The 15,708-nt window shown below is 42.4% G+C and overlaps 1 protein-coding gene and 1 long non-coding RNA gene across 4 annotated transcripts in view; one reads left to right on the top strand and one right to left on the bottom strand.

Moving 5' to 3' along the window:
• The window catches only part of LOC111265576 (MAM and LDL-receptor class A domain-containing protein 1), a 110,181-nt gene that overhangs the window by 14,212 nt on the left and 80,261 nt on the right, over positions 1–15,708 (top strand). The window lies entirely within an intron of this gene.
• Positions 1,247–15,704, bottom strand: LOC111265579 (uncharacterized). The gene is made up of 4 exons (XR_002683529.2): positions 15,395–15,704; positions 11,964–12,029; positions 10,702–10,814; positions 1,247–1,919 (listed from the first exon to the last, which is right to left on the bottom strand). It is a non-coding gene; the product is annotated as an uncharacterized LOC111265579 (long non-coding RNA).

Genomic DNA, 15,708 nt, shown 5'->3' with positions numbered 1-15,708 from the left:
AGCTACTAGTGTAAGACGAGAGTGCTCATCAGAAAGCGACTATTGTTCTTGTTTAGGACAACAGGCAAAATGCATTACCTGACGCGTCACGTAACGCTGGGAACCGAATAGAGCTAGTAGTTGTGTGACACTCTAAAATCGGTTTGCCTAAGCGCGCCCAATTAATTACTTCGATTCGAACACTTTCAATCTCAGTTTAGGCAGATGTTTTGCTCGAACAGAGTCTAGACGCCTCCTCATTAACGACACCTTTGTAAAAGCCCTCAAATTCGTTCGACTCCCTGCATCAGAGAATCGTAATCGGTCTGTATAAAAACGATGGACGTAGACCGCAGTTATCTCTTGACACAAATGTAAGGCACCAATTTAACTGGGTCCTGCTGTCGCCACTCTATCCCGTTCATACATTTACTTCGGAATGGTGGTATCGAGCCATGCATCTTAGTAGAATAAGATAAACTTCGAAGAAATATTCCTTTGACAATGAATAGCTACTTCATCTGTAGCAATTCAAGCCCTGTGCCGGACCAAACTTCCTGCACGGAGTCTCTTGTAGATTTGACAGAATCCCTAAGGCCTAAGTGCCTAGATATTTCATGCTGCAAACGGATGTAGAGCGATGGCGCAACGAAGGCGTGTCCATGAGCGTGATTTTCATGTGGTACGAACAGAACGAAGTAGGATGTTTGTTATGCCATACGTGATTGCATTGCACAACTGTGAGATTTTGTGACATTAACATATGTGATGATGACGACAACGATTTCGCCTGAAAAAGCTATGTAACACATACTTCTGGGTTTTTACGTGTAAACGAAGCTAGTTATGCATCAGCTAACAAAATTGAACGGTTTGAATTTGCATTGCAATTAAGAATTGAAACCCATGTCCCTTCCATATTCCTTATATGTAACTATAGAAAACTGTGTATTTACGTAATTATAGTTCGCCGTGTTAATTCTACCATATATATGTGTAGATGAAGGTCCGTTTAAACTGGACACAAATGGAGGAGCTGGTCAGGAATCGTTCCTTTGGATTATCGTCCTGCTTACACGTATATCTATCTATATATATATATATATATATATATATTTGTATTGCGATTTATAAAACTGAGTATGTAAATATAGGAACGTGTTAAATTCACTCAGCTAGTAAAAAAGATACTGCAGACCATATCCTGGTTTACCATGCCTAAATAAAGACTCACAGATTTGACATAACATTGTATTCTCTCTAATGGTATGCCAGCCGTTTATCCATAACATGTCTATATTCTCTATTAGAAAGACCATACACATTAAAATCTTCGATATATCAATTTTCCGCTGTTTACTTCGCCAACGTTTCTTGAATGATGTCTACGCAGGTCACATTTTCCCGGTTTTTCCCCTTTACAGCTATACGGGCAGTTTTTGTTTTGCCACAGTTTTTTTTTCCTTCTTTTCTTATTTTCCCCCTGACGTTTTTCACTTAGCGGATTTACGAATATATTGAGAGTAAACTAACAGACAAGACGAAAAGGAAAATAGAAAAGAGAGGGAGCTCTTTTATATTTTTTCGAACGCTGCTACCAGCCATCAGCAAGAAGAAAATCACTTGCTAAACGTAGTCCCAACATCGTTCCCCCTGGGTAGTCTCCGGCGGCAGAGAAGACCGCGCAAAGAGGCGCGCCCCGGCGTTTTTCCGTTTGTTTACCCAGTCTGTACGCAACGAGGAAACAAAACGGTGAGAGACTTTTCTTATAGTCCTGTACCTAACAGATGTCTGCAGCTGGCATTGTTGGTCACCAAGAAATGATATTGAGCGGGTCGGCCTGTGCTTCCCGCGTCCTGGTATCACCATAAAGCCAAACCTCCTCTTGTTGCTGTCTGAGGCGCGCCACTGTTTGTAAGTACCATGGTAGACTGCTGTTCCTACAACAAATTTACTGTAAAAGTACAAATCCACAGACACGGGGGGGGGGGGGGTCTATACAGGTATGCATAATAGAGAAAACCATGATATGTATGTACGATGTCTTCAGACTAAAAGCTGCTGTTGCTTTGCTTGTGCGCGAACGTGTCGATACTGGTGACGAAACATTTATTTGTACCGACCATCGGAAAAACCGTCGCTGCTATGTCATCGAAAAAAGAACCTAGGGGTTCACCTTCGTGTACTATTGGACTGTAGAGGCTAGGCAAACGAATGATGAAGGCGGCGAAACGAAGGTGGGGAAGGTCGTGATGGTACTGCTTGAAGTGGATCAACCTCTACACTTATCTCGATTCTCTTTGCTGTACATTCGACACGAAAGCAAACGACTGCGAGACGGATGTTAGCTTCGGCTGGCCTGGTCACTCAGCGTAGTATCGTTATTAGATTGCATTTCGCCTCACCACTTACGCGATTCTGTAGACCCCACTGAAGGCGGTCTCGTATCGCGTTGTGTTGTATAGCTCTCGTTCGAATACGCATGTGTATAGACGCCTACATACCGTTTTGTTATTTCGTAAGTCCTCTTTGTTTGAGACTTGGTAATTCTGGTACGTTATCCTCTATTTTGTATATGGAGGCATTTGGTGAAACGCCAGGAAGGCAATGTCGCGCCGTTCACAAATGAGGCCAAGCCGGCTCTTTTTTTTTACAGCACGGCCTTAACAAAGGTTTTGACAGAAGGTCCGACGGTATCCAAAAAGTCCAGGAGAAGATTCGAGCGATCTAGGCCGACAAAAATCGAAGCGAGTTCAGTCGATTCCGCACTCAAGTAAAAAGTGGCCACGAGAGCAGCAGACCCTGTTCACGGTGTCATCAGACCGTTCGTACAGGCCATTATGGCCAGCCAGCCAGCCAGCCTATCACTTAGTCTTGCCTTTCGGCCAAGGATCTTGGCGGTAGAACAAGATACGGCCGCCGGCTGGATAAAATGAGCCAGCCCGACGAATCTCGGCGGGACTCCATTGCGTAGCCCGAGGCTTTCCACTCAAGTCGAAACGCAGCGCACTTACACAGCTGGCGCCCACATAGAAACCAACAGTACCGGAAGTGCACTCTATGAATGATTCGGCCTGGCTGTCAACGGCTTCGCTTCATCCATCCGCTGCCATAGTAACAGACACGCCAACAGCAGCAGCCCTAAGAGTGCATTGGCGGACTGCGACGATGCAATGTTCTCAAAACGACTGGCTTATGAGTAGCCTGATTCCGACTCTGCTGAATAGTCGGCCTGCTGCATTGGTAGGACACTATTCCACAACTACTGTGTTAGTCTCCACTGGCGCTAGCATTGTCAGGGCTCGCTCTGGTTCAATCTACCGTCATCGCTTCGTGGCCTGGAAACAGATTTCCTCCTAGTCATCGGCTAAGCTAACCAAATGCGAAGTTAAAGCAATCACCTTGGTCATCACTTGTCCAAGTTGCATTATGGTATTATTTTATCGGCTCTGAGAAAAACTTCACCGTGGTCCGTTTGCTGCGCAGTACCATAAGATTCGGCTTCTTCACTTATTCTACGGATAAAAAAAATATTCGATTTCGCCTCTATCTCAGTTTGCAGCTACCTGTTCAGCTAATAACCGATCCATTTACCCGTATCGTACCATCAATTTGTTTGGATACTTCTTGCTAGGACCACACGATCGCACCACACTGAATTGTTTACCCCTTTCTTCCGCATCCTTTTGAGTATTTTCTCCAGACAACTGGAACAAAATTCGCTGAATGTTGTTCAGTGAGGAAAAATTGTATTGTCAACACTAGGACTAGAAGAATAAACCCTTAATATTATATATGACAACGTTGCACCCTTGTGGTCACGATGATCGGGTAACATAGTGCACGTGCATCGAACAGCGCTTTGAAGCGCAAGAGAGCGCAAGACAAATGCAGCATCCAATGAACGATCTGCTTTATACACTCTAGCCACTGCAAAATCCACCCAGCTCCGCTTTCCGGGACGATTCAGCGGGATGTTTGACTACTCTTTAAAGCGTACTCTACTGCCACAGAGGAAATGTGTCTTGCGCTTGTAGCAACAACAACAACAACTGGCAGTGGGCAATACCGTCTCCTAAAGTAAACTCGGAACAACGACAACCTAAGTGGCACATAAGGAATGGGGAACAGGGCAGAAGGGGTAGTAAGGCCAGGGTTGAAGTGGAGTCGTGTTGTCGTCGACATAAGTCCATTACATACATGATTGCCTTGTCGTCGTTTATTACCCTGGCCTTGCCTTTAGGCGTGCTTGGGGAGGCGTCGTGCTACGCTATGTATTCTGGTCCACTGACTTCACGCATCGCACATCCGCTATCAGCACACATCTTCCGTTGTATCATTCGTTGTAGCGGTGGCAACGGCAGTTTCGGGACAAACGGACCCAGTAACCCGTCTCGCGTACCCGTTCTCTAACCCCATCGTTATTTCCTTATCTCTACCCATTGCTAGCCGTCTCTAAACACGATGCTGCCAACCAGCGTGAAGAACGCTACATCTCGCCGACGCGAACTTGCTCACTTGTATGAACTTACTGCAGTTGTAGTGAGACATAACTCATGTAGCCGCTGCTGACATCGTGGATGACATGACCGCCAAAAGGTGTTGCTAGTCTGACGTATATTTGACACGAAGCTAGTAAGGGATGGCAGTAACGATGGCTTTCAGCGTATAAAGAAGCTAAGGCAGTTGTTGTCGCTATGTACATACGTTTCTAGAATACGAGAGAACCGGCCCGAACAGAATCAGAAAAGGAGATGACAGAAGAAGGATAGTGCATGGCTCTCGCTGCTCGATGGCTATGTGAAAGAAACGCGCTCTCTAAGGAGACGTTTAGGCCTTCGTAAAATCAACTTTTAAAGCGAGAAACAGGAAGTTTGTTCATTTGTTGTGGACGCAATGGCTGAAGCAGATGAACACAGTCAAAGTCAGCGCTGAATTGTATACAATGGAGCTGCTGAAATTTGTCCGGTTTACAAAATGTGCTCAAGGCCATTACTGTTTTCACTTGTTAATTGGCCTTCATAGGTTATTTTCAGATAGTGAATTGTCGTATGATAGGACCTCGTGATTTTTTAGAACAGCAATTCAACACAAAAGTGCGTTCCTAAGAGAGAAGAAGCCACGGAAACAAGATGAATGAAGAAAAACCACGATACTGAATGATTGTCTGCGTGGGAAACTGAAGCCAAGCAGAGAGAGCGGCAGTATTAGATTATTACTACCGAAAATTTTCAAGCGTCCCCTGGGAAGAGCGTCTTCAAAGCGGATAACTTCCCCTGAGGCCCCTGCCATTATCGACATAACGATTGTTTGGCTCCGTTCATAACTCTCATGTCAGCCCCCTTGAAGCCACTAGTTTCTAGATTTGTATGCGTTCTTGATTTTTACTACCTGCACATGATTTTCTTCATCTCTAATTATAAATAAAGGAACGTAATTGTTAGTTAACGATTACTCGAAAACCGAAATGACTCTTAAGGTTCTTATTTCTCAAATTATCTTCATTTTCATTAAGGTACACCTTAGGTAAAGCGTGCGCACTGTGGTACATCGTCTGGACGTATGCAAGGGGAGAGGCACCAATAAGCTTACACTTACTATAATTAAAACAGATTAAACTTTCAGTTAGAAAAAAAATGGGTTAACCCCTAAAACAAACGCTACCTTAACTGAAAACCTATTTTCTAATTGAGAAAACTTTCTTTTTCATAACTTTAAACCAAAATTCTACCTGAATATAAGCCTATTTTTGCGGGTCTCACAATATCGTAACCACCAAGAACTTGATAGATCGTCATTATTTAATATATACTATCATATGTTGAAAGTCATGCCATTCCGTTTGTAGAATGCTGTAGAATCCCGCTATAGCGTTGCGCTGCGGGAACATGCTTAGGTCCACTAACCCTGAACGAGAATTTTACACAGGTGTTTGAATTGTGAGGAGAATACCATCCTAAAGTTAGGTTTATGGTAACTAAGTTTAGAAAATTAACGAGCTATTGCAAATACCTGAGGTTTACGATCATCAATAGAGGTTTCAATAAGTTAAATGCCTTTACAGCCTGGAACGCTAGACCTAGTCTGCTTGTTTTTTGGTAAATTTTACCTGAATTCGAAGCCCTAGCGTCTCTTGAGCACGTAGATGTCGCTTCACTTGCCCTAATTCAATAATTTCCATAAACTTTAACGTTGCAATGGTCAATTAGTGTCCCCTTTTCATGTTAATGACGACTATACAACGTCCATCTTCAGAATGGAAACCGTATGTTCAATTGGTTAATTTATTTATTTATTTATTTCCTGAGAGCAATATAAATGTAACCTCGTTTCAATATGGTTGGATGATCGTATGGCTTTTTGCTACGACCAAAATGAAGCCCAACCATTTTCATTTCACGACTAAAAATCTTGTATAACCAATAAGAACAATATCCTATTTGTGGTAGGAAGTTACGTTCTGATCTGGCAAAATAGTGCATTTAAGTTCATAATTTTGAGCGCGGTACATATGCCCATATACCACATTGCACAAGAGACTTGCAGAAAAAGTAAGTTTACAAATAAGTCAACTTTGGAAATTACTATATCAATCGATGTTTATATATACAGGGACGATGATTATAGTTACTATCAAGTATATTTATTATTTTAAGGTGACAGCTTTGCAGGACTAATTACTCGAGTAAACGCTCAGTCCTACTTATTGAAACATCCTGGAGCTACACGCTGCTAGCGACACTTAAACGAGCACAAATACAGGAAGCGTTTGCTTTATGCTTCTGTATGCGTTCACAACGTGCGCCTTACTTTTCAGGCGTTAGTTGCTGCATAGGGCCAACGGTTATTTATTTATCTGCATTTAATGCACGAAATGAAATAATTATATAAAAATTAAGCCACGACAAAAGGCCAGTAGTAGCTGAAAACTCCGCATTATTTATAGGCCGTTTGAACACATATACGGATAATGAATAAACAGTGGTGTCGCGCCGTCGTGATAATACACGTATTGCCTCATATGGGTAGCTGTAGCACTGCAAGTGCCTACTTTTTGCCACCGAATAGATGCCTGTCGGAGGCCTACTCTTCCGCTGCACTTTCGTTAACGCAGAGAGGGAGCTATTTGAAAAACAGCCCATTGATAGTGCTATCCTTTAGAGTCCAATTTCCCTACACTATGCTAAGTTAATTAGGGGCACCTATGATTCGATCGGATTTTCATTTAAAACACGATGCTATACCGTTAAAACCTTCAGTGACTAAATAAGAACGGATTAACATAAAATAGCCATAAAGTTGTCTGGAAGACGTATTAATGAATGCCACTGAAAAGGATTTAACTCGGCAACCTCCTCATTCTGAGCTTTGGCTATGTGGATTGGCTGTCTTATCTCGCTGTCCACATCGTCGCTTCGTATGACGAATGACATCTTGGAACGGACGAAGAAGAAGCAAGCTTTGAGCTTACCACACAACTAGGAGTCAACGTTGTGCAGCTTCAGCGGTGGCCCCAGAAAGGTAACAAACCCGACGATTTGAACCTTCCGTGGGCAGCTTACCCTAGATACTGTCCTGTGTAGGACTTTGGCCCCGTGTTAGGTCAGCCGGTTTCACTGAACCGACGTTAGTCGATGAGAGACTGCGACTGACGGTGAGCAGCAGTACGTGGGGTACGTGTGCACGTACGTGGACTGGATACACAAGTAAGAATGTTTACAACAGGGGCAGAATTACTAATAGCGGTAGCTAATAGTGAAGCAAAGTGAGCCGCCGGCATTGGCGTGGCAAGCGTCAGACTACACAATACAATGCACTCGGCTGTGACTGTCGGCAGCTCTAGCAGCAACGGCAGTGGTAGCAGCAAAGAGTTCGTGTTGTTATGGCAAAAATGCAAGCCATTCTGGCACGTTCTTTAGTGGCGTAGAGATAGCGCCGAAAACAACTTTGGAAAGGAGTGAAGTAGAAGAGCCCGAAGGGCACGCGCAAAGACAGATTTCGCTGAAAAAGGCCACGAAAGATGGAAAAAATAGAAGTGTGCTTTAAAAGCTATCTTTGGTCGCGCATGCACGGTCGACAAACGCGTATCTGCATCGTAGTGGACAGACGCAAGGTGAACTAGACCCTATATCTAGACTCCAGCAAACTCATTCGTCGTCAGCCCTGCATTACTACTTCTTTCTATCTGACACGCTTGTTGTCGTAATGTAAGCAATATATGGGAGCAGACGCTGTTTACTACGCGCCACAGCATCTTCTCGGCGGGAAATAGAACTTCTCCCCAAAAGAACTCAGCGGGAAGCAGACAGAGAGTGTCTAGGTCGGAGGCGGGAACGGTACAGAGATGCGAAGTGGTCAGGCGCAGGTTTGAGCGACCGAATGGCGCAAGGAAGCCTAAGCCGGTGCTCGCATTTTTTAGGTTCTCTGCTACCAACCTCGTTTACGGTGGCTCGGTTTACCTGTCTGTCTATCTCTCTGCATCACCGTACCGAATTATTTTTCCTTTCCTCCGGGCCCTTTTGCCTTTCCCTCTTTGCTTTCCTCTTGCTTTAGTGGCCATTACGGTTCCTTGATTCTTATTATTTTTTCAGGGCGACAGGCAAAAAAAGCAAAGTATCTGCTTGCGTGAGGTTGTTCGTGTATATGTGTGTCAGGGTGTGAGTGTAGATCCTCACTGGGAAAGGTCTTTTTTGCAATTCAACAATACTCATATAACGCTGCCAGGAAAATAGGGACATGTCAGTCTGCGCCTGCTTCCAGTTGGTTGCTTGGGCTGTGGTATTCAAACGCGCTGGAAAGAATCCACGTATCCACGAATAACGACAATATCCGGCCCGGTTACGACCATACTACTGCCGGACTCTGGCCGACCTCGGAGTTCCTTTTTCAGGAACGGATTTCCTTATAGGGTTGTTGCCCCCCTAGGACAAAGCGTTTGATGAGCCCCACTAAAAAACGATAGCTTTTCTATCGTAGCCCGACGGTCCATTCTGCTTCTACCACTCTTGTCATTTTCATTTGTTTTAAGTTTTCATTTTCAGTCACACCGAAACTAGCAGATGAAATCAACTCTATTAATAAAAATTTCCTTTTTCATTTTGGAGCTTTCAAGTATCAGATGGCTCTCTTCCCTCCCACATGCTAGACGGTGATCAATACAATGGCACGGATGATAAATATATGAACGGCTTCGGCTGCCGTAAGATCAAATAAAGTAAGGAAGCAAAGCGGAACCCCTCAAAGCTCACTCGAAAAGGGGCCAGAGCAAAAATAAAGAAGGACACAGTTTTGACTTTAAAATACTGACACAAACGTGTAAAACTTCAACATGATTGATTGTAAGGCACACAGTAACTAGTATCGTAATAACAACAAGAACGATAACAGCTACAGGTAGAGTAACATAAACAACCACTATACCCACATGGCTTCTAAAGTTGCGCTGACGTTCATTGACGGCCTTCAGTTTAAAAAATGAATAATTTAATCAAATATAACTAAGTTTTTCGTTAGTTTTGTTAAAAGTGCATCTATCCGATGCTCTAAGAGGCAAGTCTATGTAGAACCTAGTACAATCTGAAAGAGTACTTTCTCCCCGTAAGAAAGTAATTCTTCCTGTAACAGAAAGTCTAAGTGTTTATTTGGTCGCCAAAGTTGATTTTGAACACCCTAACATTAAAGAAGGAGGCCACTGTTTGCCGCATGTCGTAAAGTCTCGAATGAAACCGTTAAGTCTTATAAAGTTTGCCGCGCAAAGTGATTATGGAAACACATGTTCTCTGTAAACAAAATCGCTTTTTCCTACTCCATATCTGGTTCCAACACCCATTTGTACTCAGTCTTTTTCTAGCATCCTTGGCTATTTCTACTATATGAACAAGGTATCAGAATGAACCTCTTAGGTACACCATCAACGACCTGCCCCTATTGACAGATCAAGCCAAGGTGAGTTTTGCTGGCTTTTCCTAGGGTTTCTCGAAGAAGCTTATAAAACGGCATAACAATCCTATGCCAACGGTAAAATTTGAATCAGTGACTCAACGATATGTGCATTGCTCACCCAAGCCACGTCGCGCTTTAAAAGCTATAGTTAAACATTTTAGTTTTTCAGGGCACTTAGGTAACAAACAGGTATCATTCGTAGAATCCTTCTGTTACGTCGATTGTCTAGTCAACTCAACAAGCGAGAGATAATATCTTCTATCAGTATTTATTCGATAAATCCTTCGAAATAAGATCATTGAACGTACAAAAATTCTCTACGACACTGATAGATTTTTATGTGAGCTCAGACGAGCAGATGTGGACCATTTAGACACTATATAGACCGATGCGAACGTGATGGCCTCAGCCTCATAAGATATATATCATTACAAAATGTTGTGAAATCCATGCATCAATATTCCTCAATGAAAAAGTTTCACTGAATGTTTTTCGTTTTTACCCCGTCCAACGAGACACTCATTGCTATTTTTGGTAGCAACAGCAGTGGTCAGAAAGTTGAGACCTTGGCTTTGTGTTGAATGCTACAACTAAACGATAATCGAAGTATCTAGTTGCCTTTGGATTTAAGTTTGGGCGTGTGATGGTGACTCAGATATAAGTTTTTGCCCCAGGGTATCATTCATTATTTCATCGGTCCCGGATAGTCTATTTGGCCCGTTGTCATCGTTGGTTGCTCTATTCTGAACTGTACTACAAGGAACCGCCGGTGCCACTTACTGTGTTAACACCGTAGCTCGCTGTCTCTCGTAACTTGCTGCTCCTGAAGCACACAAACAATATCGGCGTGCAGTATTTCTCTGCTACCCATTTATCAACAATAGCATTTCAACCTAAACAGCAGAAACAAAAACAAAAAAGTAGTTACATTATTGTGTCGGCAATAGTCATACAGTTATCATAGACTTACTACTGGCTGGTAGAAGATCTATCGCTCACTAGTCCTGTTCAGTTTAGGATCGATAGTTCGGTCAATTGACGTAGGATTAATACCTGTGGATCGAGACTACCCTATCGCAGCCTCTTTCAGCTGGAGGCTTCGAACATTGGGTTTTAGCCAATTGAGATAGACTCATGCAAGCGCCTGTTCGTGGTGAGCAAAAGAGAATGCGATCGAATACTTGTGGTCACTAGATATACTGTTTTGTTATTAATAAAAACCCGTAACTGAAAAACATAAAGATTAACCGTATCAGTGACAAATCCAATAGCTATTATTATTATTACCTTTTCCGCCCAGATTCGACTCACACACGGTATCACTCGAAGCAGGAACTCGTTATTTCCAGAATAAATTGTTTTTATCATTACGTGAAGAAAATAGGTATGGCAAAGGTGTTTATCATTCGAACATTGTAAGTTTGCACAATTATCGGTCCAAATAACAGCACGACACGTAGGCGTACGCATGAATAACGCAAACAACAATGCCACCCATTGAAATTACTATTTGAGTTTAGTATAATTTTTATAAACGGCATCTAAATAGAGCTGGTTTTGATGAAGCGCAAATAGTCTACGGACAATGCTATTAAGCATAGTGGCTGTGTGCACTCGAGAGGATTTGAAAACAACGAGATGCATAATTTCGAAATACGTATAGTAGACGGCGTTGCATCAGATCAGGTACTCCCAAAAGATCAGTGATGCCAATAGTAATTCTATTGGACAACGCGCGTTTACGTAGGTCACCCTGTTGTTCCACATGCGGCCGAGCTTTTCCTACAACAATTCTCGTCTGTTTGACGAGAGCTGCCCGTGCATGTTTGTGCGTAAAACTTGTGAGTGATTGTTTTCCCCGAATGCACACTTTCATTTAATATAGTTTCTAACATGTATTATATTGCTCGCAAGCTAATTGACTCAGCTGAGTCGCCGATTCTAGATATATCGTCCTCGACTGTTATTCAGACGTGCATTGTCACCTGAACGAGTAACAGTAGCAGTTAGGCCAGAGTGTCTTGTCAACAAAGTAAACACACCTTTTTTTTTGTAGTCAATTGTACACGACGGTCGTCTAGTGAACTCGGTCGACGGGCGCTCGCTGCCTGTAAACAATGGATATTGCGTGTTCACAGAGAGATTTCATCCTCTTTTCTCTAGAGTTGCACCTTCAGACACACCATCGTTCGCTGCTACGAGCATATCGCACACTGGCAAACGCCTCGGAATTTCTTTCTTTATCTAGATATAAAAGTTAGCGAAAATATCTCGATTTTGGCGCTAAGGTGAGCGACTCGCGGAATGTTCAAGCAGAGCCTTAATCGTTCTGATGCTACAGTAAAGCAAGATCTAGAATCTGTTGGGTGACAGAATTTAATGGTATCTTGACGGATCTGGGTTGCTTGATCATTGCTATAAAATATGATTCTGAAGAGGCAATGCTGAAACAAATTGTCGTAAGGCAGAGCGAGTCGAGCGAATTACTACTATATCAGTGCCAGCCATCATAGGCCAATATATAGATACCTCAACGCTTGCAGTGAATATTGTATGTAGGTAATGACTTCTTTCTATGTTGCACAGGCACGCATTTTCGCGCGTTACGTGTTTCTTCTACCACCTAATGACTAGCAGATGCCTAGCTCGTCCATCCGGCATTTCATGCTGTATCCATCGATTGGACAGTTTTTTTTCCATAATGGACGTACATGCTATCGCAATGTACGTCTATTATGGAATTTATACGTAAACGTAAAATACGTGAGAAGTGTTCCGATATTTGTGCCGATATTATCCACAAGGTATATTCCGTTGATCTTGAGTGTAATAGATGACCGATTAAGTGCATGCTATCAATATACTCGTAGATCGCCAGGGTTATAGGGGGAAAAGTTGAGGTTAAATCCTAGGGGTGAATAGCTACAGCCTAATGCCGTACTCATGAACAAAGCCGTTGTAAGCATCTTTTTTTTTTTTTGTAACATTTTTTTTTTGAGTACAAAAGTTGCTGTTCCGTCGTTCTATGATTTGTACAGTGCTTCATCTTGATGTGATTGTACTCCATATGACAAACATTTTCAAGCGGCAATTCGCCCTGCAAGAGTATGAATGCCCCTACGGCGATAAAGCGTTACCTAGGGTTAGGTCATTCTTTGTCTAATGAAGAACGATGGTGTACGAGAACGGCTGTTTCGAGAAATTAATTATGACTAAGATTTGCTTCAATATTGATCTTAGAGGAGGGACGTTTCGTGGCACCGAAGAGGGTTCAGACGTGCCCGTCGAATTCAGAAACATTCTATTGAGAATTGCTAAGAACTCAGACCAAGTTGTAATTCGAATACGCTTTCCCTATAAATATAGCAATGGTCTCTAGCACAATATGAGAGAGAAAGCTGACGGCCGAATATCGTTGCCAAGTACGAAGTAGAAGAGTAATTTGACGTATTCACAAAGATGTCTACCGTTAGAGTCGCCGCTAGCAGTATTTGAGTTTGCTTATCTTCGAGAAGACTTGCACAGTTGCGTTCGGAATGACAAAATCTTGGTTAAATTGACGCGTTTTGCTTAAGGCAACGACAAGGGCGAACGTGATTTTGTGGCACGCAACGTACTACTAGTGATCAAATAATCTCGCGGAAACAAACAAGTGCAAAACGTCTATTGCGTGTCTCACATACGAATTTCTATTGCGTAAGTATTATTTCGGCAATGTGCTATTACTTGAAGAGGGAAACAATAGTAAATCTCACCGCACTTAGTTTATTCCCATAATAGCAAGCGTCCTGCAAAACACGTTCATATAAACCTTTACGAACCCAACGTTACGAACACACACTAGCTAGCTCACCTATAGGCCTAGGTAAAAATATTTTCGAGCTATGCGATATAGTAACCTGTACTAATTCAGGGTCCCAAGTGTGATTATTCATGCAGTAGATCATGCTGTAGAATTTTTTCTGGCCTTCTTTTTTCAAATCATTGTGATAGTCGATTGAGACTTCAGAGCTCGATCGTCTTAACAGGCTCCATTTAAGGCCTCGTTGTCACACGACTGATTCAATTAATCAAATAACCTTATTTCGTGTACTCAAGCAATCGCTCACTTGACACCCGCCGTTGGCAGAATTCGACGGCTCCAAAGCTCACCGGTTTTAGAAGAGACATTTCGAAGGCGCACTAACTTCCGTATTCGGTAGATCTGAGTTAAAATTTGATTCTTACTCAGATGCGTCTGAGTGCGAATCTGGCTTGGCGGTCTTTCGGATTCTTTCCAAATGCGATGCACGTAGGAATAAAGCGGGAAAGCGTTGAAAGATATTTGAAATAGTCATATTACAGACCTCAGAGACTATCGAAATCATACTTCAATCATATTTAGCTCTACATAAATAGATTAATAGCAAAAATGCAGCTAACTCTGATCGTAGGTATCTTTGGGTTACCACATACTGTATATAAGCGAATTCGAAGTAGCATTTTCAGCTTAAATGCAAAAATATAAGGCAGCTTGACGAAATGTTAACACTTGGATTGCAATGGAATGGAGCCCTTCGAAAGCATTTGGTAATAACCTGACATAGTAAAATAGGCGCACAAAAGACGTTCAAAAGCGCCCACTACACGAAGGGTCCAACACAATATTTTTAGGTTTATATATTTTTTTCGACGCTTCGTATATTATATAGTTGCTTTGGTTTACCTCTATTGGTTGTGGAACATTGGTAGCGTTTTCGTCTGCTAAATCCAGTAAAAGTTGGTGTAAACCCAGAATTATAGAGATCTTATATGGTAACGATGTTAACAACATTTAAGATAAATTGCACCGAAATTTTCTGTCCTGTACTTCTTGTCAAATAACATGAGTGTCTAATCATAATTTTTCCATAGAATATCATACCCTGATACTTCAAACAAAACACAGGCGCGTAATAATAGTTTTAAATCTATTGTGTACTCTAACCGAAGATGAAAAATAATTATATAATTAGAACCGTGACACTATTTAAAAATATAAAAAGTCCATTTTAAACGTTTTTATCATAAACGATAAGAGATTAGAGCTTAGTACCACCAGCTTCCTCCAAGTTTCATGCTGTTGTTGTTATTATTATTATTATAGGTGAGTTCGAGTAAAATGATGAGGTTCTACTAGGACTTAGTTTGGACATTTGGGTTTATTAAATAGGATCGCTATGGCAGCCTAGATTATTACAAGAGGATCCAAAGTCAACGATCCAGAGGAAATGAACAAGGCTAAACCTCAATTCCGTTAGCTGCATTTATCCCGTTATCGTCTTCGTTTTTTCCGCTGTAATCCACTACGAATCGTATGATCAACGCATTTATAACGCAGTATCTAGCGACCATCTGTGGTCGGCACCATTGAACAAAATGACGTAAGTGAATCCGGTGCGATTGTTGTAAAATGCCGATGGAGGCGGACAAAAGCAGTGAAGCGTCTACTTACCACTCTGGTGTAATATCATAATACGTGTGTGATGGCTCAGTCTACCCTCATTGTCGATTTACTCCAGTTTTAAGTTAGTTCGAGACGACGAATTAGCGCGGGATACCAGTGGCTGCAGTGCCCTCAGCACGTACACGTTCGATGGCAACGTGCTATCTGAAAGCAGTGACGGTTACGGTGATAACCTGCGCGCCAACAAGGCATTATTCAGGATGCCAATTGGCTATTACAATCGGGCCTTTGCGGGCGTGCCGCTCCTGTTCCGGATGTCAATTGTTTCAATGCTCCTAATGCTTGCCAGCGCGCAGCGTCGT

The sequence above is a fragment of the Varroa jacobsoni genome, unplaced genomic scaffold (assembly GCF_002532875.2).
Source record: "Varroa jacobsoni isolate VJ856 unplaced genomic scaffold, vjacob_1.0 scaffold_989, whole genome shotgun sequence".
In the NCBI taxonomy this organism is placed as follows: Eukaryota; Metazoa; Arthropoda; class Arachnida; order Mesostigmata; family Varroidae; genus Varroa; species Varroa jacobsoni.
The sequence above is the reverse complement of the archived record's forward strand: the minus strand, read 5'-3'. Positions and strand labels throughout refer to the sequence as shown.